Here is a 27,720-nt window from a genome sequence, read left to right on the forward strand (position 1 = left end):
AAGTGCAGTGATTCATCAAAAAACTATCTTTTAGCACCTTGGAGTATGAGATGCTGTAAGCTTCTCTTGCATCACTTTAATTTACTTTCAAGATGACATGCTAGGATGTGAAGTGCAGTGATTAATTAAAAAAACCTATCTGTTAGCACCTGGGAATAGCAGATGCTGTAAGTTTTTCTTGCATCACTTTAATTTAATATGCAACTGACATGCTTGTAAGTGAAGTGTACAGATTAAATAGAAATCTATTAGTACCAGGGAATAGCAGGTGCTGTAAGATTTTATTGCATCCCTTAAATTTATGTTCAAGCTATCAAGCTCAAATTTGAAGTGCAGTGAATAATTAAATCAAACTATCTGTTAGCACCTGGGAATAGCAGATGCTGTAAGTTTTTATTGCATCACTTTAATTTACTCTCCAACTGACATGCTTGAATGTGAAGTGCAGTGATTAATAAAAAAACTGTCTGTTAGTGCCTCCGAATACCAGATGTTGTAAGCTTTTATTGCATCATTTTAATTTACTTTCAAGATAACATTCTAGAATGTCAAGTGCAGGGATTAATAAAAAAAAATGTCAGATTGGTCTTTGATCATATTTTCTATGATTATGCAATTTGAGTAAGTGTGTAAGGTTTACGTCCATACCAGCTTCAGCACGCCTCCAATCTCATCTGAACTTGGAAGCTAAGCAAGTTTGTGCCTGGATAGTACTGAGGTGGGACCCTACCTAGGAATACCATGTGCTGTAAGCTTTTCTTGCATCACTTTAATTTACTTTCAAGCTGACATTCTCAAATGTGAAGTGCAGTGATTAATAAAAAAACTGTCTGTTAGTGCCTCCGAATACCAGATGTTGTAAGTTTTTATTGCATCATTTTAATTTACTTTCAAGATAACATTCTAGAATGTCAAGTGCAGGGATTAATAAAAAAAATGTCAGATTGGTCTTTGATCATATTTTCTATGATTATGCAATTTGAGTAAGTGTTCAAGGTTTATGTCCATACCAGCTTCAGCACGCCTCCAATCTCATCTGAACTTGGAAGCTAAGCAAGTTTGCGCCTGGATAGTACTGAGGTGGGACCCTACCTAGGAATACCATGTGCTGTAAGCTTTTCTTGCATCACTTTAATTTACTTTCAAGCTGACATTCTCAAATGTGAAGTGCAGTGATTAATAAAAAAAACTATCTGTTAGCACCTGTGAATAGCAGGTGCAGTAAGTTTTTTTTGCATCACTTTCATTTACTCTCCAACTCACATGCCTGAATGTGAAGTGCAGTGATTCATCAAAAAACTATCTTTTAGCACCTTGGACTATGAGATGCTGTAAGCTTCTCTTGCATCACTTTAATTTGCTTTCAAGATGACATGCTAGGATGTGAAGTGCAGTGATTAATTAAAAAAACCTATCTGTTAGCACCTGGGAATAGCAGATGCTGTAAGTTTTTCTTGCATCACTTTAATTTAATATGCAACTGACATGCTTGTAAGTGAAGTGTACAGATTAAATAGAAATCTATTAGTACCAGGGAATAGCAGGTGCTGTAAGATTTTATTGCATCCCTTAAATTTATGTTCAAGCTATCAAGCTCAAATTTGAAGTGCAGTCAATAATTAAATCAAACTATCTGTTAGCACCTGGGAATAGCAGATGCTGTAAGTTTTTCTTGCATCACTTTAATTTACTTTCAAGCTGACATTCTCAAATGTGAAGTGCAGTGATTAATAAAAAAAACTATCTGTTAGCACCTGGGAATAGCAGGTGCTGTAAGTTTTTTTTGCATCACTTTCATTTACTCTCCAACTCACATGCCTGAATGTGAAGTGCAGTGATTCATCAAAAAACTATCTTTTAGCACCTTGGACTATGAGATGCTGTAAGCTTCTCTTGCATCATTTTAATTTACTTTCAAGATGACATGCTAGGATGTGAAGTGCAGTGATTAATTAAAAAAACCTATCTGTTAGCACCTGGGAATAGCAGATGCTGTAAGTTTTTCTTGCATCACTTTAATTTAATATGCAACTGACATGCTTGTAAGTGAAGTGTACAGATTAAATAGAAATCTATTAGTACCAGGGAATAGCAGGTGCTGTAAGATTTTATTGCATCCCTTAAATTTATGTTCAAGCTATCAAGCTCAAATTTGAAGTGCAGTGAATAATTAAATCAAACTATCTGTTAGCACCTGGGAATAGCAGATGCTGTAAGTTTTTATTGCATCACTTTAATTTACTCTCCAACTGACATGCTTGAATGTGAAGTGCAGTGATTAATAAAAAAACTGTCTGTTAGTGCCTCCGAATACCAGATGTTGTAAGCTTTTATTGCATCATTTTAATTTACTTTCAAGATAACATTCTAGAATGTCAAGTGCAGGGATTAATAAAAAAAAATGTCAGATTGGTCTTTGATCATATTTTCTATGATTATGCAATTTGAGTAAGTGTGTAAGGTTTACGTCCATACCAGCTTCAGCACGCCTCCAATCTCATCTGAACTTGGAAGCTAAGCAAGTTTGTGCCTGGATAGTACTGAGGTGGGACCCTACCTAGGAATACCATGTGCTGTAAGCTTTTCTTGCATCACTTTAATTTACTTTCAAGCTGACATTCTCAAATGTGAAGTGCAGTGATTAATAAAAAAACTGTCTGTTAGTGCCTCCGAATACCAGATGTTGTAAGTTTTTATTGCATCATTTTAATTTACTTTCAAGATAACATTCTAGAATGTCAAGTGCAGGGATTAATAAAAAAAATGTCAGATTGGTCTTTGATCATATTTTCTATGATTATGCAATTTGAGTAAGTGTTCAAGGTTTATGTCCATACCAGCTTCAGCACGCCTCCAATCTCATCTGAACTTGGAAGCTAAGCAAGTTTGCGCCTGGATAGTACTGAGGTGGGACCCTACCTAGGAATACCATGTGCTGTAAGCTTTTCTTGCATCACTTTAATTTACTTTCAAGCTGACATTCTCAAATGTGAAGTGCAGTGATTAATAAAAAAAACTATCTGTTAGCACCTGTGAATAGCAGGTGCAGTAAGTTTTTTTTGCATCACTTTCATTTACTCTCCAACTCACATGCCTGAATGTGAAGTGCAGTGATTCATCAAAAAACTATCTTTTAGCACCTTGGACTATGAGATGCTGTAAGCTTCTCTTGCATCACTTTAATTTGCTTTCAAGATGACATGCTAGGATGTGAAGTGCAGTGATTAATTAAAAAAACCTATCTGTTAGCACCTGGGAATAGCAGATGCTGTAAGTTTTTCTTGCATCACTTTAATTTAATATGCAACTGACATGCTTGTAAGTGAAGTGTACAGATTAAATAGAAATCTATTAGTACCAGGGAATAGCAGGTGCTGTAAGATTTTATTGCATCCCTTAAATTTATGTTCAAGCTATCAAGCTCAAATTTGAAGTGCAGTCAATAATTAAATCAAACTATCTGTTAGCACCTGGGAATAGCAGATGCTGTAAGTTTTTATTGCATCACTTTAATTTACTCTCCAACTGACATGCTTGAATGTGAAGTGCAGTGATTAATAAAAAAACTGTCTGTTAGTGCCTCCGAATACCAGATGTTGTAAGCTTTTATTGCATCATTTTAATTTACTTTCAAGATAACATTCTAGAATGTCAAGTGCAGGGATTAATAAAAAAAATGTCAGATTGGTCTTTGATCATATTTTCTATGATTATGCAATTTGAGTAAGTGTTTAAGGTTTATGTCCATACCAGCTTCAGCACGCCTCCAATCTCATCTGAACTTGGAAGCTAAGCAAGTTTGTGCCTGGATAGTACTGAGGTGGGACCCTACCTAGGAATACCATGTGCTGTAAGCTTTTCTTGCATCACTTTAATTTACTTTCAAGCTGACATTCTCAAATGTGAAGTGCAGTGATTAATAAAAAAAACTATCTGTTAGCACCTGGGAATAGCAGGTGCAGTAAGTTTTTTTTGCATCACTTTCATTTACTCTCCAACTCACATGCCTGAATGTGAAGTGCAGTGATTCATCAAAAAACTATCTTTTAGCACCTTGGACTATGAGATGCTGTAAGCTTCTCTGGCATCACTTTAATTTACTTTCTAGATGACATGCTAGGATGTGAAGTGCAGTGATTAATTAAAAAAACCTATCTGTTAGCACCTGGGAATAGCAGATGCTGTAAGTTTTTCTTGCATCACTTTAATTTAATATGCAACTGACATGCTTGTAAGTGAAGTGTACAGATTAAATAGAAATCTATTAGTACCAGGGAATAGCAGGTGCTGTAAGATTTTATTGCATCCCTTAAATTTATGTTCAAGCTATCAAGCTCAAATTTGAAGTGCAGTGAATAATTAAATCAAACTATCTGTTAGCACCTGGGAATAGCAGATGCTGTAAGTTTTTATTGCATCACTTTAATTTACTCTCCAACTGACATGCTTGAATGTGAAGTGCAGTGATTAATAAAAAAACTGTCTGTTAGTGCCTCCGAATACCAGATGTTGTAAGCTTTTATTGCATCATTTTAATTTACTTTCAAGATAACATTCTAGAATGTCAAGTGCAGGGATTAATAAAAAAAAATGTCAGATTGGTCTTTGATCATATTTTCTATGATTATGCAATTTGAGTAAGTGTGTAAGGTTTACGTCCATACCAGCTTCAGCACGCCTCCAATCTCATCTGAACTTGGAAGCTAAGCAAGTTTGTGCCTGGATAGTACTGAGGTGGGACCCTACCTAGGAATACCATGTGCTGTAAGCTTTTCTTGCATCACTTTAATTTACTTTCAAGCTGACATTCTCAAATGTGAAGTGCAGTGATTAATAAAAAAACTGTCTGTTAGTGCCTCCGAATACCAGATGTTGTAAGCTTTTATTGCTTCATTTTAATTTACTTTCAAGATAACATTCTAGAATGTCAAGTGCAGGGATTAATAAAAAAAAATGTCAGATTGGTCTTTGATCATATTTTCTATGATTATGCAATTTGAGTAAGTGTGTAAGGTTTACGTCCATACCAGCTTCAGCACGCCTCCAATCTCATCTGAACTTGGAAGCTAAGCAAGTTTGTGCCTGGATAGTACTGAGGTGGGACCCTACCTAGGAATACCATGTGCTGTAAGCTTTTCTTGCATCACTTTAATTTACTTTCAAGCTGACATTCTCAAATGTGAAGTGCAGTGATTAATAAAAAAAACTATCTGTTAGCACCTGGGAATAGCAGGTGCTGTAAGGTTTTTTTGCATCACTTTCATTTACTCTCCAACTCACATGCCTGAATGTGAAGTGCAGTGATTCATCAAAAAACTATCTTTTAGCACCTTGGACTATGAGATGCTGTAAGCTTCTCTTGCATCATTTTAATTTACTTTCAAGATGACATGCTAGGATGTGAAGTGCAGTGATTAATTAAAAAAACCTATCTGTTAGCACCTGGGAATAGCAGATGCTGTAAGTTTTTATTGCATCACTTTAATTTACTCTCCAACTGACATGCTTGAATGTGAAGTGCAGTGATTAATAAAAAAACTGTCTGTTAGTGCCTCCGAATACCAGATGTTGTAAGCTTTTATTGCATCATTTTAATTTACTTTCAAGATAACATTCTAGAATGTCAAGTGCAGGGATTAATAAAAAAAATGTCAGATTGGTCTTTGATCATATTTTCTATGATTATGCAATTTGAGTAAGTGTTTAAGGTTTATGTCCATACCATCTTCAGCACGCCTCCAATCTCATCTGAACTTGGAAGCTAAGCAAGTTTGTGCCTGGATAGTACTGAGGTGGGACCCTACCTAGGAATACCATGTGCTGTAAGCTTTTCTTGCATCACTTTAATTTACTTTCAAGCTGACATTCTCAAATGTGAAGTGCAGTGATTAATAAAAAAAACTATCTGTTAGCACCTGGGAATAGCAGGTGCAGTAAGTTTTTTTTGCATCACTTTCATTTACTCTCCAACTCACATGCCTGAATGTGAAGTGCAGTGATTCATCAAAAAACTATCTTTTAGCACCTTGGACTATGAGATGCTGTAAGCTTCTCTTGCATCACTTTAATTTACTTTCAAGATGACATGCTAGGATGTGAAGTGCAGTGATTAATTAAAAAAACCTATCTGTTAGCACCTGGGAATAGCAGATGCTGTAAGTTTTTCTTGCATCACTTTAATTTAATATGCAACTGACATGCTTGTAAGTGAAGTGTACAGATTAAATAGAAATCTATTAGTACCAGGGAATAGCAGGTGCTGTAAGATTTTATTGCATCCCTTAAATTTATGTTCAAGCTATCAAGCTCAAATTTGAAGTGCAGTGAATAATTAAATCAAACTATCTGTTAGCACCTGGGAATAGCAGATGCTGTAAGTTTTTATTGCATCACTTTAATTTACTCTCCAACTGACATGCTTGAATGTGAAGTGCAGTGATTAATAAAAAAACTGTCTGTTAGTGCCTCCGAATACCAGATGTTGTAAGCTTTTATTGCATCATTTTAATTTACTTTCAAGATAACATTCTAGAATGTCAAGTGCAGGGATTAATAAAAAAAAATGTCAGATTGGTCTTTGATCATATTTTCTATGATTATGCAATTTGAGTAAGTGTGTAAGGTTTACGTCCATACCAGCTTCAGCACGCCTCCAATCTCATCTGAACTTGGAAGCTAAGCAAGTTTGTGCCTGGATAGTACTGAGGTGGGACCCTACCTAGGAATACCATGTGCTGTAAGCTTTTCTTGCATCACTTTAATTTACTTTCAAGCTGACATTCTCAAATGTGAAGTGCAGTGATTAATAAAAAAACTGTCTGTTAGTGCCTCCGAATACCAGATGTTGTAAGCTTTTATTGCTTCATTTTAATTTACTTTCAAGATAACATTCTAGAATGTCAAGTGCAGGGATTAATAAAAAAAAATGTCAGATTGGTCTTTGATCATATTTTCTATGATTATGCAATTTGAGTAAGTGTGTAAGGTTTACGTCCATACCAGCTTCAGCACGCCTCCAATCTCATCTGAACTTGGAAGCTAAGCAAGTTTGTGCCTGGATAGTACTGAGGTGGGACCCTACCTAGGAATACCATGTGCTGTAAGCTTTTCTTGCATCACTTTAATTTACTTTCAAGCTGACATTCTCAAATGTGAAGTGCAGTGATTAATAAAAAAAACTATCTGTTAGCACCTGGGAATAGCAGGTGCTGTAAGTTTTTTTTGCATCACTTTCATTTACTCTCCAACTCACATGCCTGAATGTGAAGTGCAGTGATTCATCAAAAAACTATCTTTTAGCACCTTGGACTATGAGATGCAGTAAGCTTCTCTTGCATCACTTTAATTTACTTTCAAGATGACATGCTAGGATGTGAAGTGCAGAGATTAATTAAAAAAACCTATCTGTTAGCACCTGGGAATAGCAGATGCTGTAAGTTTTTCTTGCATCACTTTAATTTAATATGCAACTGACATGCTTGTAAGTGAAGTGTACAGATTAAATAGAAATCTATTAGTACCAGGGAATAGCAGGTGCTGTAAGATTTTATTGCATCCCTTAAATTTATGTTCAAGCTATCAAGCTCAAATTTGAAGTGCAGTGAATAATTAAATCAAACTATCTGTTAGCACCTGGGAATAGCAGATGCTGTAAGTTTTTATTGCATCACTTTAATTTACTCTCCAACTGACATGCTTGAATGTGAAGTGCAGTGATTAATAAAAAAACTGTCTGTTAGTGCCTCCGAATACCAGATGTTGTAAGCTTTTATTGCATCATTTTAATTCACTTTCAAGATAACATTCTAGAATGTCAAGTGCAGGGATTAATAAAAAAAAATGTCAGATTGGTCTTTGATCATATTTTCTATGATTAGGCAATTTGAGTAAGTGTTTAAGGTTTACGGCCATACCAGCTTCAGCACGCCTCCAATCTCATCTGAACTTGGAAGCTAAGCAAGTTTGTGTCTGGATAGTACTGAGGTGGGACCCTACCTAGGAATACCATGTGCTGTAAGCTTTTCTTGCATCACTTTAATTTACTTTCAAGATGACATTCTCAAATGTGAAGTGCAGTGATTAATAAAAAAAAACTATCTGTTAGCACCTGGGAATAGCAGGTGCTGTAAGTTTTTTTTGCATCACTTTCATTTACTCTCCAACTCACATGCCTGAATGTGAAGTGCAGTGATTCATCAAAAAACTATCTTTTAGCACCTTGGACTATGAGATGCTGTAAGCTTCTCTTGCATCACTTTAATTTACTTTCAAGATGACATGCTAGGATGTGAAGTGCAGTGATTAATTAAAAAAACCTATCTGTTAGCACCTGGGAATAGCAGATGCTGTAAGTTTTTATTGCATCACTTTAATTTACTCTCCAACTGACATGCTTGAATGTGAAGTGCAGTGATTAATAAAAAAACTGTCTGTTAGTGCCTCCGAATACCAGATGTTGTAAGCTTTTATTGCTTCATTTTAATTTACTTTCAAGATAACATTCTAGAATGTCAAGTGCAGGGATTAATAAAAAAAAATGTCAGATTGGTCTTTGATCATATTTTCTATGATTATGCAATTTGAGTAAGTGTGTAAGGTTTACGTCCATACCAGCTTCAGCACGCCTCCAATCTCATCTGAACTTGGAAGCTAAGCAAGTTTGTGCCTGGATAGTACTGAGGTGGGACCCTACCTAGGAATACCATGTGCTGTAAGCTTTTCTTGCATCACTTTAATTTACTTTCAAGCTGACATTCTCAAATGTGAAGTGCAGTGATTAATAAAAAAAACTATCTGTTAGCACCTGTGAATAGCAGGTGCAGTAAGTTTTTTTTGCATCACTTTCATTTACTCTCCAACTCACATGCCTGAATGTGAAGTGCAGTGATTCATCAAAAAACTATCTTTTAGCACCTTGGACTATGAGATGCAGTAAGCTTCTCTTGCATCACTTTAATTTACTTTCAAGATGACATGCTAGGATGTGAAGTGCAGAGATTAATTAAAAAAACCTATCTGTTAGCACCTGGGAATAGCAGATGCTGTAAGTTTTTCTTGCATCACTTTAATTTAATATGCAACTGACATGCTTGTAAGTGAAGTGTACAGATTAAATAGAAATCTATTAGTACCAGGGAATAGCAGGTGCTGTAAGATTTTATTGCATCCCTTAAATTTATGTTCAAGCTATCAAGCTCAAATTTGAAGTGCAGTGAATAATTAAATCAAACTATCTGTTAGCACCTGGGAATAGCAGGTGCTGTAAGTTTTTTTTGCATCACTTTCATTTACTCTCCAACTCACATGCCTGAATGTGAAGTGCAGTGATTCATCAAAAAACTATCTTTTAGCACCTTGGACTATGAGATGCTGTAAGCTTCTCTTGCATCATTTTAATATACTTTCAAGATGACATGCTAGGATGTGAAGTGCAGTGATTAATTAAAAAAACCTATCTGTTAGCACCTGGGAATAGCAGATGCTGTAAGTTTTTCTTGCATCACTTTAATTTAATATGCAACTGACATGCTTGTAAGTGAAGTGTACAGATTAAATAGAAATCTATTAGTACCAGGGAATAGCAGGTGCTGTAAGATTTTATTGCATCCCTTAAATTTATGTTCAAGCTATCAAGCTCAAATTTGAAGTGCAGTCAATAATTAAATCAAACTATCTGTTAGCACCTGGGAATAGCAGATGCTGTAAGTTTTTATTGCATCACTTTAATTTACTCTCCAACTGACATGCTTGAATGTGAAGTGCAGTGATTAATAAAAAAACTGTCTGTTAGTGCCTCCGAATACCAGATGTTGTAAGCTTTTATTGCATCATTTTAATTTACTTTCAAGATAACATTCTAGAATGTCAAGTGCAGGGATTAATAAAAAAAATGTCAGATTGGTCTTTGATCATATTTTCTATGATTATGCAATTTGAGTAAGTGTTTAAGGTTTATGTCCATACCAGCTTCAGCACGCTTCCAATCTCATCTGAACTTGGAAGCTAAGCAAGTTTGTGCCTGGATAGTACTGAGGTGGGACCCTACCTAGGAATACCATGTGCTGTAAGCTTTTCTTGCATCACTTTAATTTACTTTCAAGCTGACATTCTCAAATGTGAAGTGCAGTGATTAATAAAAAAAACTATCTGTTAGCACCTGTGAATAGCAGGTGCAGTAAGTTTTTTTTGCATCACTTTCATTTACTCTCCAACTCACATGCCTGAATGTGAAGTGCAGTGATTCATCAAAAAACTATCTTTTAGCACCTTGGACTATGAGATGCTGTAAGCTTCTCTTGCATCACTTTAATATGCTTTCAAGATGACATGCTAGGATGTGAAGTGCAGTGATTAATTAAAAAAACCTATCTGTTAGCACCTGGGAATAGCAGATGCTGTAAGTTTTTCTTGCATCACTTTAATTTAATATGCAACTGACATGCTTGTAAGTGAAGTGTACAGATTAAATAGAAATCTATTAGTACCAGGGAATAGCAGGTGCTGTAAGATTTTATTGCATCCCTTAAATTTATGTTCAAGCTATCAAGCTCAAATTTGAAGTGCAGTGAATAATTAAATCAAACTATCTGTTAGCACCTGGGAATAGCAGATGCTGTAAGTTTTTATTGCATCACTTTAATTTACTCTCCAACTGACATGCTTGAATGTGAAGTGCAGTGATTAATAAAAAAACTGTCTGTTAGTGCCTCCGAATACCAGATGTTGTAAGCTTTTATTGCATCATTTTAATTCACTTTCAAGATAACATTCTAGAATGTCAAGTGCAGGGATTAATAAAAAAAAATGTCAGATTGGTCTTTGATCATATTTTCTATGATTATGCAATTTGAGTAAGTGTGTAAGGTTTACGTCTATACCAGCTTCAGCACGCCTCCAATCTCATCTGAACTTGGAAGCTAAGCAAGTTTGTGCCTGGATAGTACTGAGGTGGGACCCTACCTAGGAATACCATGTGCTGTAAGCTTTTCTTGCATCACTTTAATTTACTTTCAAGCTGACATTCTCAAATGTGAAGTGCAGTGATTAATAAAAAAAACTATCTGTTAGCACCTGGGAATAGCAGGTGCTGTAAGTTTTTTTTGCATCACTTTCATTTACTCTCCAACTCACATGCCTGAATGTGAAGTGCAGTGATTCATCAAAAAACTATCTTTTAGCACCTTGGACTATGAGATGCAGTAAGCTTCTCTTGCATCACTTTAATTTACTTTCAAGATGACATGCTAGGATGTGAAGTGCAGAGATTAATTAAAAAAACCTATCTGTTAGCACCTGGGAATAGCAGATGCTGTAAGTTTTTCTTGCATCACTTTAATTTAATATGCAACTGACATGCTTGTAAGTGAAGTGTACAGATTAAATAGAAATCTATTAGTACCAGGGAATAGCAGGTGCTGTAAGATTTTATTGCATCCCTTAAATTTATGTTCAAGCTATCAAGCTCAAATTTGAAGTGCAGTGAATAATTAAATCAAACTATCTGTTAGCACCTGGGAATAGCAGATGCTGTAAGTTTTTATTGCATCACTTTAATTTACTCTCCAACTGACATGCTTGAATGTGAAGTGCAGTGATTAATAAAAAAACTGTCTGTTAGTGCCTCCGAATACCAGATGTTGTAAGCTTTTATTGCATCATTTTAATTTACTTTCAAGATAACATTCTAGAATGTCAAGTGCAGGGATTAATAAAAAAAAATGTCAGATTGGTCTTTGATCATATTTTCTATGATTAGGCAATTTGAGTAAGTGTTTAAGGTTTACGGCCATACCAGCTTCAGCACGCCTCCAATCTCATCTGAACTTGGAAGCTAAGCAAGTTTGTGTCTGGATAGTACTGAGGTGGGACCCTACCTAGGAATACCATGTGCTGTAAGCTTTTCTTGCATCACTTTAATTTACTTTCAAGCTGACATTCTCAAATGTGAAGTGCAGTGATTAATAAAAAAAAACTATCTGTTAGCACCTGGGAATAGCAGGTGCTGTAAGTTTTTTTTGCATCACTTTCATTTACTCTCCAACTCACATGCCTGAATGTGAAGTGCAGTGATTCATCAAAAAACTATCTTTTAGCACCTTGGACTATGAGATGCTGTAAGCTTCTCTTGCATCACTTTAATTTACTTTCAAGATGACATGCTAGGATGTGAAGTGCAGTGATTAATTAAAAAAAACTATCTGTTAGCACCTGGGAATAGCAGATGCTGTAAGTTTTTCTTGCATCACTTTAATTTAATATGCAACTGACATGCTTGTAAGTGAAGTGTACAGATTAAATAGAAATCTATTAGTACCAGGGAATAGCAGGTGCTGTAAGATTTTATTGCATCCCTTAAATTTATGTTCAAGCTATCAAGCTCAAATTTGAAGTGCAGTGAATAATTAAATCAAACTATCTGTTAGCACCTGGGAATAGCAGATGCTGTAAGTTTTTATTGCATCACTTTAATTTACTCTCCAACTGACATGCTTGAATGTGAAGTGCAGTGATTAATAAAAAAACTGTCTGTTAGTGCCTCCGAATACCAGATGTTGTAAGCTTTTATTGCATCATTTTAATTTACTTTCAAGATAACATTCTAGAATGTCAAGTGCAGGGATTAATAAAAAAAAATGTCAGATTGGTCTTTGATCATATTTTCTATGATTAGGCAATTTGAGTAAGTGTTTAAGGTTAACGGCCATACCAGCTTCAGCACGCCTCCAATCTCATCTGAACTTGGAAGCTAAGCAAGTTTGTGCCTGGATAGTACTGAGGTGGGACCCTACCTAGGAATACCATGTGCTGTAAGCTTTTCTTGCATCACTTTAATTTACTTTCAAGCTGACATTCTCAAATGTGAAGTGCAGTGATTAATAAAAAAAACTATCTGTTAGCACCTGGGAATAGCAGGTGCAGTAAGTATTTTTTGCATCACTTTCATTTACTCTCCAACTCACATGCCTGAATGTGAAGTGCAGTGATTCATCAAAAAACTATCTTTTAGCACCTTGGACTATGAGATGCTGTAAGCTTCTCCTGCATCACATTAATTTACTTTCAAGATGACATGCTAGGATGTGAAGTGCAGTGATTAATTAAAAAAAACTATCTGTTAGCACCTGGGAATAGCAGATGCTGTAAGTTTTTCTTGCATCACTTTAATTTAATATGCAACTGACATGCTTGTATGTGAAGTGTACAGATTAAATAGAAATATTTTAGTACCAGGGAATAGCAGGTGCTGTAAGATTTTATTGCATCCCTTAAATTTATGTTCAAGCTATCAAGCTCAAATTTGAAGTGCAGTGAATAATTAAATCAAACTATCTGTTAGCACCTGGGAATAGCAGATGCTGTAAGTTTTTATTGCATCACTTTAATTTACTCTCCAACTGACATGCTTGAATGTGAAGTGCAGTGATTAATAAAAAAACTGTCTATTAGTGCCTCCGAATACCAGATGTTGTAAGCTTTTATTGCATCATTTTAATTTACTTTCAAGATAACATTCTAGAATGTCAAGTGCAGGGATTAATAAAAAAAATGTCAGATTGGTCTTTGATCATATTTTCTATGATTAGGCAATTTGAGTAAGTGTTTAAGTTTTACGGCCATACCAGCTTCAGCACGCCTCCAATCTCATCTGAACTTGGAAGCTAAGCAAGTTTGTGCCTGGATAGTACTGAGGTGGGACCCTACCTAGGAATACCATGTGCTGTAAGCTTTTCTTGCATCACTTTAATTTAATTTCAAGATGACATTCTCAAATGTGAAGTGCAGTGATTAATAAAAAAAACTATCTCTTAGCACCTGGGAATAGCAGATGCTGTAAGGTTTTTTTGCATCACTTTCATTTACTCTCCAACTCACATGCCTGAATGTGAAGTGCAGTGATTCATCAAAAAACTATCTTTTAGCACCTTGGACTATGAGATGCTGTAAGCTTCTCCTGCATCACATTAATTTACTTTCAAGATGACATGCTAGGATGTGAAGTGCAGTGATTAATTAAAAAAAAACTATCTGTTAGCACCTGGGAATAGCAGATGCTGTAAGTTTTTTTTGCATCACTTTCATTTACTCTCCAACTCACATGCCTGAATGTGAAGTGCAGTGATTCATCAAAAAACTATCTTTTAGCACCTTGGACTACGAGCTGCTGTAAGCTTCTCCTGCATCACATTAATTTGCTTTCAAGATGACATGCTAGGATGTGAAGTGCAGTGATTAATTAAAAAAACCTATCTGTTAGCACCTGGGAATAGCAGATGCTGTAAGTTTTTCTTGCATCACTTTAATTTAATATGCAACAGACATGCTTGTATGTGAAGTGTACAGATTAAATAGAAATATTTTAGTACCAGGGAATAGCAGGTGCTGTAAGATTTTATTGCATCCCTTAAATTTATGTTCAAGCTATCAAGCTCAAATTTGAAGTGCAGTGAATAATTAAATCAAACTATCTGTTAGCACCTGGGAATAGCAGATGCTGTAAGTTTTTATTGCATCACTTTAATTTACTCTCCAACTGACATGCTTGAATGTGAAGTGCAGTGATTAATAAAAAAACTGTCTATTAGTGCCTCCGAATACCAGATGTTGTAAGCTTTTATTGCATCATTTTAATTTACTTTCAAGATAACATTCTAGAATGTCAAGTGCAGGGATTAATAAAAAAAAATGTCAGATTGGTCTTTGATCATATTTTCTATGATTAGGCAATTTGAGTAAGTGTTTAAGTTTTACGGCCATACCAGCTTCAACACGCCTCCAATCTCATCTGAACTTGGAAGCTAAGCAAGTTTGTGTCTGGATAGTACTGAGGTGGGACACTACCTAGGAATACCATGTGCTGTAAGCTTTTCTTGCATCACTTTAATTTACTTTCAAGCTGACATTCTCAAATGTGAAGTGCAGTGATTAATAAAAAAAACTATCTGTTAGCACCTGGGAATAGCAGATGCTGTAAGTTTTTCTTGCATCACTTTAATTTAATATGCAACTGAAATGCTTGTATGTGAAGTGTACAGATTAAATAGAAATATTTTAGTACCAGGGAATAGCAGGTGCTGTAAGATTTTATTGCATCCCTTAAATTTATGTTCAAGCTATCAAGCTCAAATTCGAAGTGCAGTGAATAATTAAATCAAACTATCTGTTAGCACCTGGGAATAGCAGATGCTGTAAGTTTTTATTGCATCACTTTAATTTACTCTCCAACTGACATGCTTGAATGTGAAGTGCAGTGATTAATAAAAAAACTGTCTCTTAGTGCCTCCGAATACCAGATGTTGTAAGCTTTTATTGCATCATTTTAATTTACTTTCAAGATAACATTCTAGAATGTCAAGTGCAGGGATTAATAAAAAAAAATGTCAGATTGGTCTTTGATCATATTTTCTATGATTAGGCAATTTGAGTAAGTGTTTAAGTTTTACGGCCATACCAGCTTCAACACGCCTCCAATCTCATCTGAACTTGGAAGCTAAGCAAGTTTGTGTCTGGATAGTACTGAGGTGGGACACTACCTAGGAATACCATGTGCTGTAAGCTTTTCTTGCATCACTTTAATTTACTTTCAAGCTGACATTCTCAAATGTGAAGTGCAGTGATTAATAAAAAAAACTATCTGTTAGCACCTGGGAATAGCAGATGCTGTAAGTTTTTCTTGCATCACTTTAATTTAATATGCAACTGAAATGCTTGTATGTGAAGTGTACAGATTAAATAGAAATATTTTAGTACCAGGGAATAGCAGGTGCTGTAAGATTTTATTGCATCCCTTAAATTTATGTTCAAGCTATCAAGCTCAAATTCGAAGTGCAGTGAATAATTAAATCAAACTATCTGTTAGCACCTGGGAATAGCAGATGCTGTAAGTTTTTATTGCATCACTTTAATTTACTCTCCAACTGACATGCTTGAATGTGAAGTGCAGTGATTAATAAAAATACTGTCTATTACTGCCTCCGAATACCAGATGTTGTAAGCTTTTATTGCATCATTTTAATTTACTTTGAAGATAACATTCTAGAATGTCAAGTGCAGGGATTAATAAAAAAAAATGTCAGATTGGTCTTTGATCATATTTTCTATGATTAGGCAATTTGAGTAAGTGTTTAAGTTTTACGGCCATACCAGCTTCAGCACGCCTCCAATCTCATCTGAACTTGGAAGCTAAGCAAGTTTGTGTCTGGATAGTACTGAGGTAGGACACTACCTAGGAATACCATGTGCTGTAAGCTTTTCTTGCATCACTTTAATTTACTTTCAAGCTGACATTCTCAAATGTGAAGTGCAGTGATTAATAAAAAAAACTATCTGTTAGCACCTGGGAATAGCAGATGCTGTAAGTTTTTTTTGCATCACTTTCATTTACTCTCCAACTCACATGCCTGAATGTGAAGTGCAGTGATTCATCAAAAAACTATCTTTTAGCACCTTGGACTATGAGATGCTGTAAGCTTCTCTTGCATCACTTTAATTTACTTTCAAGATGACATGCTCAAATGTGAAGTGCAGTGATTAAATAAAAAAACCTATCTGTTAGCACCTGGGAATAGCAGATGCTGTAAGTTTTTCTTGCATCACTTTAATTTAATATGCAACTGACATGCTTGTATGTGAAGTGTACAGATTAAATAGAAATATTTTAGTACCAGGGAATAGCAGGTGCTGTAAGATTTTATTGCATCCCTTAAATTTATGTTCAAACTATCAAACTCAAATTTGAAGTGCAGTGAATAATTAAATCAAACTATCTGTTAGCACCTGGGAATAGCAGATGCTGTAAGTTTTTATTGCATCACTTTAATTTACTCTCCAACTGACATGCTTGAATGTGAAGTGCAGTGATTAATAAAAAAACTGTCTGTTAGTGCCTCCGAATACCAGATGTTGTAAGCTTTTATTGCATCATTTTAATTTACTTTCAAGATAACATTCTAGAATGTCAAGTGCAGGGATTAATAAAAAAAAATGTCAGATTGGTCTTTGATCATATTTTCTATGATTAGGCAATTTGAGTAAGTGTTTAAGTTTTACGGCCATACCAGCTTCAACACGCCTCCAATCTCATCTGAACTTGGAAGCTAAGCAAGTTTGTGTCTGGATAGTACTGAGGTGGGACACTACCTAGGAATACCATGTGCTGTAAGCTTTTCTTGCATCACTTTAATTTACTTTCAAGCTGACATTCTCAAATGTGAAGTGCAGTGATTAATAAAAAAAACTATCTGTTAGCACCTGGGAATAGCAGATGCTGTAAGTTTTTTTTGCATCACTTTCATTTACTCTCCAACTCACATGCCTGAATGTGAAGTGCAGTGATTCATCAAAAAACTATCTTTTAGCACCTTGGACTATGAGATGCTGTAAGCTTCTCTTGCATCACTTTAATTTACTTTCAAGATGACATGCTAGGATGTGAAGTGCAGTGATTAAATAAAAAAACCTATCTGTTAGCACCTGGGAATAGCAGATGCTGTAAGTTTTTCTTGCATCACTTTAATTTAATATGCAACTGACATGCTTGTATGTGAAGTGTACAGATTAAATAGAAATATTTTAGTACCAGGGAATAGCAGGTGCTGTAAGATTTTATTGCATCCCTTAAATTTATGTTCAAACTATCAAGCTCAAATTTGAAGTGCAGTGAATAATTAAATCAAACTATCTGTTAGCACCTGGGAATAGCAGATGCTGTAAGTTTTTATTGCATCACTTAAATTTACTCTCCAACTGACATGCTTGAATGTGAAGTGCAGTGATTAATAAAAAAACTGTCTGTTAGTGCCTCCGAATACCAGATGTTGTAAGCTTTTATTGCATCATTTTAATTTACTTTCAAGATAACATTCTAGAATGTCAAGTGCAGGGATTAATAAAAAAAATGTCAGATTGGTCTTTGATCATATTTTCTGTGATTAGGCAATTTGAGTAAGTGTTTAAGTTTTACGGCCATACCAGCTTCAGCACGCCTCCAATCTCATCTGACCTTGGAAGCTAAGCAAGTTTGTGCCTGGATAGTACTGACGGGGGACCCTACCTAGGAATACCATGTGCTGTAAGCTTTTCTTGCATCACTTTAATTTACTTTCAAGCTGACATTCTCAAATGTGAAGTGCAGTGATTAATAAAAAAAACTATCTGTTAGCACCTGGGAATAGCAGATGCTGTAAGTTTTTTTTGCATCACTTTCATTTACTCTCCAACTCACATGCCTGAATGTGAAGTGCAGTGATTCATCAAAAAACTATCTTTTAGCACCTTGGACTATGAGATGCTGTAAGCTTCTCCTGCATCACATTAATTTACTTTCAAGATGACATGCTAGGATGTGAAGTGCAGTGATTAATTAAAAAAAACTATCTGTTAGCACCTGGGAATAGCAGATGCTGTAAGTTTTTTTTGCATCACTTTCATTTACTCTCCAACTCACATGCCTGAATGTGAAGTGCAGTGATTCATCAAAAAACTATCTTTTAGCACCTTGGACTATGAGATGCTGTAAGCTTCTCCTGCATCACATTAATTTACTTTCAAGATGACATGCTAGGATGTGAAGTGCAGTGATTAATTAAAAAAAACTATCTGTTAGCACCTGGGAATAGCAGATGCTGTAAGTTTTTCTTGCATCACTTTAATTTAATATGCAACAGACATGCTTGTATGTGAAGTGTACAGATTAAATAGAAATATTTTAGTACCAGGGAATAGCAGGTGCTGTAAGATTTTATTGCATCCCTTAAATTTATGTTCAAGCTATCAAGCTCAAATTTGAAGTGCAGTGAATAATTAAATCAAACTATCTGTTAGCACCTGGGAATAGCAGATGCTGTAAGTTTTTATTGCATCACTTTAATTTACTCTCCAACTGACATGCTTGAATGTGAAGTGCAGTGATTAATAAAAAAACTGTCTATTAGTGCCTCCGAATACCAGATGTTGTAAGCTTTTATTGCATCATTTTATTTTACTTTCAAGATAACATTCTAGAATGTCAAGTGCAGGGATTAATAAAAAAAAATGTCAGATTGGTCTTTGATCATATTTTCTATGATTAGGCAATTTGAGTAAGTGTTTAAGTTTTACGGCCATACCAGCTTCAACACGCCTCCAATCTCATCTGAACTTGGAAGCTAAGCAAGTTTGTGTCTGGATAGTACTGAGGTGGGACACTACCTAGGAATACCATGTGCTGTAAGCTTTTCTTGCATCACTTTAATTTACTTTCAAGCTGACATTCTCAAATGTGAAGTGCAGTGATTAATAAAAAAAACTATCTGTTAGCACCTGGGAATAGCAGATGCTGTAAGTTTTTCTTGCATCACTTTAATTTAATATGCAACTGAAATGCTTGTATGTGAAGTGTACAGATTAAATAGAAATATTTTAGTACCAGGGAATAGCAGGTGCTGTAAGATTTTATTGCATCCCTTAAATTTATGTTCAAGCTATCAAGCTCAAATTCGAAGTGCAGTGAATAATTAAATCAAACTATCTGTTAGCACCTGGGAATAGCAGATGCTGTAAGTTTTTATTGCATCACTTTAATTTACTCTCCAACTGACATGCTTGAATGTGAAGTGCAGTGATTAATAAAAAAACTGTCTCTTAGTGCCTCCGAATACCAGATGTTGTAAGCTTTTATTGCATCATTTTAATTTACTTTGAAGATAACATTCTAGAATGTCAAGTGCAGGGATTAATAAAAAAAATGTCAGATTGGTCTTTGATCATATTTTCTATGATTAGGCAATTTGAGTAAGTGTTTAAGTTTTACGGCCATACCAGCTTCAGCACGCCTCCAATCTCATCTGAACTTGGAAGCTAAGCAAGTTTGTGTCTGGATAGTACTGAGGTGGGACACTACCTAGGAATACCATGTGCTGTAAGCTTTTCTTGCATCACTTTAATTTACTTTCAAGCTGACATTCTCAAATGTGAAGTGGAGTGATTAATAAAAAAAACTATCTGTTAGCACCTGGGAATAGCAGATGCTGTAAGTTTTTTTTGCATCACTTTCATTTACTCTCCAACTCACATGCCTGAATGTGAAGTGCAGTGATTCATCAAAAAACTATCTTTTAGCACCTTGGACTATGAGATGCTGTAAGCTTCTCCTGCATCACATTAATTTACTTTCAAGATGACATGCTAGGATGTGAAGTGCAGTGATTAATTAAAAAAAACTATCTGTTAGCACCTGGGAATAGCAGATGCTGTAAGTTTTTTTTGCATCACTTTCATTTACTCTCCAACTCACATGCCTGAATGTGAAGTGCAGTGATTCATCAAAAAACTATCTTTTAGCACCTTGGACTATGAGATGCTGTAAGCTTCTCTTGCATCACTTTAATTTACTTTCAAGATGACATGCTAGGATGTGAAGTGCAGTGATTAAATAAAAAAACCTATCTGTTAGCACCTGGGAATAGCAGATGCTGTAAGTTTTTCTTGCATCACTTTAATTTAATATGCAACTGACATGCTTGTATGTGAAGTGTACAGATTAAATAGAAATATTTTAGTACCAGGGAATAGCAGGTGCTGTAAGATTTTATTGCATCCCTTAAATTTATGTTCAAACTATCAAGCTCAAATTTGAAGTGCAGTGAATAATTAAATCAAACTATCTGTTAGCACCTGGGAATAGCAGATGCTGTAAGTTTTTATTGCATCACTTTAATTTACTCTCCAACTGACATGCTTGAATGTGAAGTGCAGTGATTAATAAAAAAACTGTCTGTTAGTGCCTCCGAATACCAGATGTTGTAAGCTTTTATTGCATCATTTTAATTTACTTTCAAGATAACATTCTAGAATGTCAAGTGCAGGGATTAATAAAAAAAAATGTCAGATTGGTCTTTGATCATATTTTCTATGATTAGGCAATTTGAGTAAGTGTTTAAGTTTTACGGCCATACCAGCTTCAGCACGCCTCCAATCTCATCTGAACTTGTAAGCTAAGCAAGTTTGTGCCTGGATAGTACTGAGGTGGGACCCTACCTAGGAATGCCATGTGCTGTAAGCTTTTCTTGCATCACTTTAATTTACTTTCAAGCTGACATTCTCAAATGTGAAGTGCAGTGATTAATAAAAAAAACTATCTGTTAGCACCTGGGAATAGCAGATGCTGTAAGTTTTTTTTGCATCACTTTCATTTACTCTCCAACTCACATGCCTGAATGTGAAGTGCAGTGATTCATCAAAAAACTATCTTTTAGCACCTTGGACTATGAGATGCTGTAAGCTTCTCCTGCATCACATTAATTTACTTTCAAGATGACATGCTAGGATGTGAAGTGCAGTGATTAATTAAAAAAACCTATCTGTTAGCACCTGGGAATAGCAGATGCTGTAAGTTTTTCTTGCATCACTTTAATTTAATATGCAACTGACATGCTTGTATGTGAAGTGTTCAGATTAAATAGTAATATTTTAGTACCAGGGAATAGCAGGTGCTGTAAGATTTTATTGCATCCCTTAAATTTATGTTCAAGCTATCAAGCTCAAATTTGAAGTGCAGTGAATAATTAAATCAAACTATCTGTTAGCACCTGGGAGTAGCAGATGCTGTAAGTATTTATTGCATCACTTTAATTTACTCTCCAACTAACATGCTTGAATGTGAATTGCAGTGATTAATAAAAAAAACTGTCTGTTAGTGCCTCCGAATACCAGATGTTGTAAGCTTTTATTGCATCATTTTAATTTACTTTCAAGACAACATTCTAGAATGTCAAGTGCAGGGATTAATAAAAAAAAATGTCAGATTGGTCTTTGATCATATTTTCTATGATTAGGCAATTTGAGTAAGTGTTTAAGTTTTACGGCCATACCAGCTTCAACACGCCTCCAATCTCATCTGAACTTGGAAGCTAAGCAAGTTTGTGTCTGGATAGTACTGAGGTGGGACACTACCTAGGAATACCATGTGCTGTAAGCTTTTCTTGCATCACTTTAATTTACTTTCAAGCTGACATTCTCAAATGTGAAGTGCAGTGATTAATACAAAAAACTATCTGTTAGCACCTGGGAATAGCAGATGCTGTAAGTTTTTTTTGCATCACTTTCATTTACTCTCCAACTCACATGCCTGAATGTGAAGTGCAGTGATTCATCAAAAAACTATCTTTTAGCACCTTGGACTATGAGATGCTGTAAGCTTCTCTTGCATCACTTTAATTTACTTTCAAGATGACATGCTAGGATGTGAAGTGCAGTGATTAATTAAAAAAACCTATCTGTTAGCACCTGGGAATAGCAGATGCTGTAAGTTTTTCTTGCATCACTTTAATTTAATATGCAACTGACATGCTTGTATGTGAAGTGTTCAGATTAAATAGTAATATTTTAGTACCAGGGAATAGCAGGTGCTGTAAGATTTTATTGCATCCCTTAAATTTATGTTCAAGCTATCAAGCTCAAATTTGAAGTGCAGTGAATAATTAAATCAAACTATCTGTTAGCACCTGGGAGTAGCAGATGCTGTAAGTATTTATTGCATCACTTTAATTTACTCTCCAACTAACATGCTTGAATGTGAATTGCAGTGATTAATAAAAAAAACTGTCTGTTAGTGCCTCCGAATACCAGATGTTGTAAGCTTTTATTGCATCATTTTAATTTACTTTCAAGACAACATTCTAGAATGTCAAGTGCAGGGATTAATAAAAAAAAATGTCAGATTGGTCTTTGATCATATTTTCTATGATTAGGCAATTTGAGTAATTGTTTAAGTTTTACGGCCATACCAGCTTCAGCACGCCTCCAATCTCATCTGAACTTGGAAGCTAAGCAAGTTTGTGCCTGGATAGTACTGAGGTGGGACCCTACCTAGGAATACCATGTGCTGTAAGCTTTTCTTGCATCACTTTAATTTACTTTCAAGCTGACATTCTCAAATGTGAAGTGCAGTGATTAATAAAAAAAACTATCTGTTAGCACCTGGGAATAGCAGATGCTGTAAGTTTTTTTTGCATCACTTTCATTTACTCTCCAACTCACATGCCTGAATGTGAAGTGCAGTGATTCATCAAAAAACTATCTTTTAGCACCTTGGACTATGAGATGCTGTAAGCTTCTCTTGCATCACTTTAATTTACTTTCAAGATGACATGCTAGGATGTGAAGTGCAGTGATTAATTAAAAAAACCTATCTGTTAGCACCTGGGAATAGCAGATGCTGTAAGTTTTTCTTGCATCACTTTAATTTAATATGCAACTGACATGCTTGTATGTGAAGTGTTCAGATTAAATAGTAATATTTTAGTACCAGGGAATAGCAGGTGCTGTAAGATTTTATTGCATCCCTTAAATTTATGTTCAAGCTATCAAGCTCAAATTTGAAGTGCAGTGAATAATTAAATCAAACTATCTGTTAGCACCTGGGAGTAGCAGATGCTGTAAGTATTTATTGCATCACTTTAATTTACTCTGCAACTAACATGCTTGAATGTGAATTGCAGTGATTAATAAAAAAAACTGTCTGTTAGTGCCTCCGAATACCAGATGTTGTAAGCTTTTATTGCATCATTTTAATTTACTTTCAAGACAACATTCTAGAATGTCAAGTGCAGGGATTAATAAAAAAAAATGTCAGATTGGTCTTTGATCATATTTTCTATGATTAGGCAATTTGAGTAAGTGTTTAAGATTTATGGCCATACCAGCTTCAGAACGTCCAATCTCATCTGAACTTGAAAGCTAAGCAAGTTTGTGCCTGAATAGTACTGAGGTGGGACCCTATCTAGGAATACCAGGTGCTGTAAGCTTTTCTTGCATCACTTTAATTTACTTTCAAGCTGACATGCTCAAATGTGAAGTGCAGTGATTAATAAAAAAACCTATTTGTTAGCACCTGGGAATAGCAGATGCTGTAAGTTTTTATTGCATCACTTTAATTTACTCTCCAACTGACATGCTTGAATGTGAAGTGCAGTGATTAATAAAAAAACTGTCTGTTAGTGCCTCCGAATACCAGATGTTGTAAGCTTTTATTGCATCATTTTAATTTACTTTCAAGATAACATTCTAGAATGTCAAGTGCAGGGATTAATAAAAAAAAATGTCAGATTGGTCTTTGATCATATTTTCTATGATTAGGCAATTTGAGTAAGTGTTTAAGTTTTACGGCCATACCAGCTTCAGCACGCCTCCAATCTCATCTGAACTTGGAAGCTAAGCAAGTTTGTCCCTGGATAGTACTGAGGTGGGACCCTAACTAGGAATACCATGTGCTGTAAGCTTTTCTTGCATCACTTTAATTTACTTTCAAGCTGACATTCTCAAATGTGAAGTGCAGTGATTAATAAAAAAAACTATCTGTTAGCACCTGGGAATAGCAGATGCTGTAAGTTTTTTTTGCATCACTTTCATTTACTCTCCAACTCACATGCCTGAATGTGAAGTGCAGTGATTCATCAAAAAACTATCTTTTAGCACCTTGGACTATGAGATGCTGTAAGCTTCTCCTGCATCACATTAATTTACTTTCAAGATGACATGCTAGGATGTGAAGTGCAGTGATTAATTAAAAAAAACTATCTGTTAGCACCTGGGAATAGCAGATGCTGTAAGTTTTTCTTGCATCACTTTAATTTAATATGCAACTGACATGCTTGTAAGTGAAGTGTACAGATTAAATAGAAATCTATTAGTACCAGGGAATAGCAGGTGCTGTAAGATTTTATTGCATCCCTTAAATTTATGTTCAAGCTATCAAGCTCAAATTTGAAGTGCAGTGAATAATTAAATCAAACTATCTGTTAGCACCTGGGAATAGCAGATGCTGTAAGTTTTTATTGCATCACTTTAATTTACTCTCCAACTGACATGCTTGAATGTGAAGTGCAGTGATTAATAAAAAAACTGTCTGTTAGTGCCTCCTAATACCAGATGTTGTAAGCTTTTATTGCATCATTTTAATTTACTTTCAAGATAACATTCTAGAATGTCAAGTGCAGGGATTAATAAAAAAAAATGTCAGATTGGTCTTTGATCATATTTTCTATGATTAGGCAATTTGAGTAAGTGTTTAAGTTTTACGGCCATACCAGCTTCAGCACGCCTCCAATCTCATCTGAACCTGGAAGCTAAGCAAGTTTGTGCCTGGATAGTACTGAGGTGGGACCCTACCTAGGAATGCCATGTGCTGTAAGCTTTTCTTGCATCACTTTAATTTACTTTCAAGCTGACATTCTCAAATGTGAAGTGCAGTGATTAATAAAAAAAACTATCTGTTAGCACCTGGGAATAGCAGATGCTGTAAGTTTTTTTTGCATCACTTTCATTTACTCTCCAACTCACATGCCTGAATGTGAAGTGCAGTGATTCATCAAAAAACTATCTTTTAGCACCTTGGACTATGAGATGCTGTAAGCTTCTCCTGCATCACATTAATTTACTTTCAAGATGACATGCTAGGATGTGAAGTGCAGTGATTAATTAAAAAAACCTATCTGTTAGCACCTGGGAATAGCAGATGCTGTAAGTTTTTCTTGCATCACTTTAATTTAATATGCAACTGACATGCTTGTATGTGAAGTGTTCAGATTAAATAGTAATATTTTAGTACCAGGGAATAGCAGGTGCTGTAAGATTTTATTGCATCCCTTAAATTTATGTTCAAGCTATCAAGCTCAAATTTGAAGTGCAGTGAATAATTAAATCAAACTATCTGTTAGCACCTGGGAGTAGCAGATGCTGTAAGTATTTATTGCATCACTTTAATTTACTCTCCAACTAACATGCTTGAATGTGAATTGCAGTGATTAATAAAAAAAACTGTCTGTTAGTGCCTCCGAATACCAGATGTTGTAAGCTTTTATTGCATCATTTTAATTTACTTTCAAGACAACATTCTAGAATGTCAAGTGCAGGGATTAATAAAAAAAAATGTCAGATTGGTCTTTGATCATATTTTCTATGATTAGGCAATTTGAGTAAGTGTTTAAGTTTTACGGCCATACCAGCTTCAGCACGCCTCCAATCTCATCTGAACTTGGAAGCTAAGCAAGTTTGTCCCTGGATAGTACTGAGGTGGGACCCTAACTAGGAATACCATGTGCTGTAAGCTTTTCTTGCATCACTTTAATTTACTTTCAAGCTGACATTCTCAAATGTGAAGTGCAGTGATTAATAAAAAAAACTATCTGTTAGCACCTGGGAATAGCAGATGCTGTAAGTTTTTTTTGCATCACTTTCATTTACTCTCCAACTCACATGCCTGAATGTGAAGTGCAGTGATTCATCAAAAAACTATCTTTTAGCACCTTGGACTATGAGATGCTGTAAGCTTCTCCTGCATCACATTAATTTACTTTCAAGATGACATGCTAGGATGTGAAGTGCAGTGATTAATTAAAAAAAACTATCTGTTAGCACCTGGGAATAGCAGATGCTGTAAGTTTTTCTTGCATCACTTTAATTTAATATGCAACTGACATGCTTGTAAGTGAAGTGTACAGATTAAATAGAAATCTATTAGTACCAGGGAATAGCAGGTGCTGTAAGATTTTATTGCATCCCTTAAATTTATGTTCAAGCTATCAAGCTCAAATTTGAAGTGCAGTGAATAATTAAATCAAACTATCTGTTAGCACCTGGGAATAGCAGATGCTGTAAGTTTTTATTGCATCACTTTAATTTACTCTCCAACTGACATGCTTGAATGTGAAGTGCAGTGATTAATAAAAAAACTGTCTGTTAGTGCCTCCTAATACCAGATGTTGTAAGCTTTTATTGCATCATTTTAATTTACTTTCAAGATAACATTCTAGAATGTCAAGTGCAGGGATTAATAAAAAAAAATGTCAGATTGGTCTTTGATCATATTTTCTATGATTAGGCAATTTGAGTAAGTGTTTAAGTTTTACGGCCATACCAGCTTCAGCACGCCTCCAATCTCATCTGAACCTGGAAGCTAAGCAAGTTTGTGCCTGGATAGTACTGAGGTGGGACCCTACCTAGGAATGCCATGTGCTGTAAGCTTTTCTTGCATCACTTTAATTTACTTTCAAGCTGACATTCTCAAATGTGAAGTGCAGTGATTAATAAAAAAAACTATCTGTTAGCACCTGGGAATAGCAGATGCTGTAAGTTTTTTTTGCATCACTTTCATTTACTCTCCAACTCACATGCCTGAATGTGAAGTGCAGTGATTCATCAAAAAACTATCTTTTAGCACCTTGGACTATGAGATGCTGTAAGCTTCTCCTGCATCACATTAATTTACTTTCAAGATGACATGCTAGGATGTGAAGTGCAGTGATTAATTAAAAAAACCTATCTGTTAGCACCTGGGAATAGCAGATGCTGTAAGTTTTTCTTGCATCACTTTAATTTAATATGCAACTGACATGCTTGTATGTGAAGTGTTCAGATTAAATAGTAATATTTTAGTACCAGGGAATAGCAGGTGCTGTAAGATTTTATTGCATCCCTTAAATTTATGTTCAAGCTATCAAGCTCAAATTTGAAGTGCAGTGAATAATTAAATCAAACTATCTGTTAGCACCTGGGAGTAGCAGATGCTGTAAGTATTTATTGCATCACTTTAATTTACTCTCCAACTAACATGCTTGAATGTGAATTGCAGTGATTAATAAAAAAAACTGTCTGTTAGTGCCTCCGAATACCAGATGTTGTAAGCTTTTATTGCATCATTTTAATTTACTTTCAAGACAACATTCTAGAATGTCAAGTGCAGGGATT

General features: G+C 35.3%; 20 pseudogenes; all 20 read left to right on the forward strand.

The window, feature by feature from the left end:
* The first annotated feature begins 634 nt into the window (after nt 1-634).
* LOC145646147 (5S ribosomal RNA) lies at nt 635-755 on the forward strand (annotated as a pseudogene).
* A 1,706-nt stretch (nt 756-2,461) lies between these two features.
* On the forward strand, nt 2,462-2,582 carry LOC145646148 (5S ribosomal RNA; annotated as a pseudogene).
* Nucleotides 2,583-4,650: 2,068 nt separating this feature from the next.
* Nucleotides 4,651-4,771, forward strand: LOC145646149 (5S ribosomal RNA; annotated as a pseudogene).
* A 242-nt stretch (nt 4,772-5,013) lies between these two features.
* LOC145646151 (5S ribosomal RNA) lies at nt 5,014-5,134 on the forward strand (annotated as a pseudogene).
* A 1,488-nt stretch (nt 5,135-6,622) lies between these two features.
* On the forward strand, nt 6,623-6,743 carry LOC145646152 (5S ribosomal RNA; annotated as a pseudogene).
* A 242-nt stretch (nt 6,744-6,985) lies between these two features.
* LOC145646153 (5S ribosomal RNA) lies at nt 6,986-7,106 on the forward strand (annotated as a pseudogene).
* A 793-nt stretch (nt 7,107-7,899) lies between these two features.
* LOC145645956 (5S ribosomal RNA) lies at nt 7,900-8,020 on the forward strand (annotated as a pseudogene).
* Nucleotides 8,021-8,596: 576 nt separating this feature from the next.
* Nucleotides 8,597-8,717, forward strand: LOC145646154 (5S ribosomal RNA; annotated as a pseudogene).
* Nucleotides 8,718-11,777: 3,060 nt separating this feature from the next.
* Nucleotides 11,778-11,898, forward strand: LOC145645957 (5S ribosomal RNA; annotated as a pseudogene).
* A 794-nt stretch (nt 11,899-12,692) lies between these two features.
* Nucleotides 12,693-12,813, forward strand: LOC145645843 (5S ribosomal RNA; annotated as a pseudogene).
* A 792-nt stretch (nt 12,814-13,605) lies between these two features.
* On the forward strand, nt 13,606-13,726 carry LOC145645848 (5S ribosomal RNA; annotated as a pseudogene).
* A 1,016-nt stretch (nt 13,727-14,742) lies between these two features.
* LOC145645454 (5S ribosomal RNA) lies at nt 14,743-14,863 on the forward strand (annotated as a pseudogene).
* A 571-nt stretch (nt 14,864-15,434) lies between these two features.
* Nucleotides 15,435-15,555, forward strand: LOC145645455 (5S ribosomal RNA; annotated as a pseudogene).
* A 571-nt stretch (nt 15,556-16,126) lies between these two features.
* LOC145645599 (5S ribosomal RNA) lies at nt 16,127-16,247 on the forward strand (annotated as a pseudogene).
* Nucleotides 16,248-17,040: 793 nt separating this feature from the next.
* LOC145645456 (5S ribosomal RNA) lies at nt 17,041-17,161 on the forward strand (annotated as a pseudogene).
* A 1,928-nt stretch (nt 17,162-19,089) lies between these two features.
* Nucleotides 19,090-19,210, forward strand: LOC145645457 (5S ribosomal RNA; annotated as a pseudogene).
* Nucleotides 19,211-19,780: 570 nt separating this feature from the next.
* On the forward strand, nt 19,781-19,901 carry LOC145645902 (5S ribosomal RNA; annotated as a pseudogene).
* Nucleotides 19,902-21,831: 1,930 nt separating this feature from the next.
* On the forward strand, nt 21,832-21,952 carry LOC145645458 (5S ribosomal RNA; annotated as a pseudogene).
* A 794-nt stretch (nt 21,953-22,746) lies between these two features.
* On the forward strand, nt 22,747-22,867 carry LOC145645849 (5S ribosomal RNA; annotated as a pseudogene).
* A 794-nt stretch (nt 22,868-23,661) lies between these two features.
* On the forward strand, nt 23,662-23,780 carry LOC145645364 (5S ribosomal RNA; annotated as a pseudogene).
* The last annotated feature ends 3,940 nt before the right edge of the window (nt 23,781-27,720 follow it).

This window comes from Electrophorus electricus, chromosome 13 (assembly GCF_041902795.1).
Source record: "Electrophorus electricus isolate QZ-2024a chromosome 13, ASM4190279v1, whole genome shotgun sequence".
Lineage (NCBI taxonomy): Eukaryota > Metazoa > Chordata > Actinopteri > Gymnotiformes > Gymnotidae > Electrophorus > Electrophorus electricus.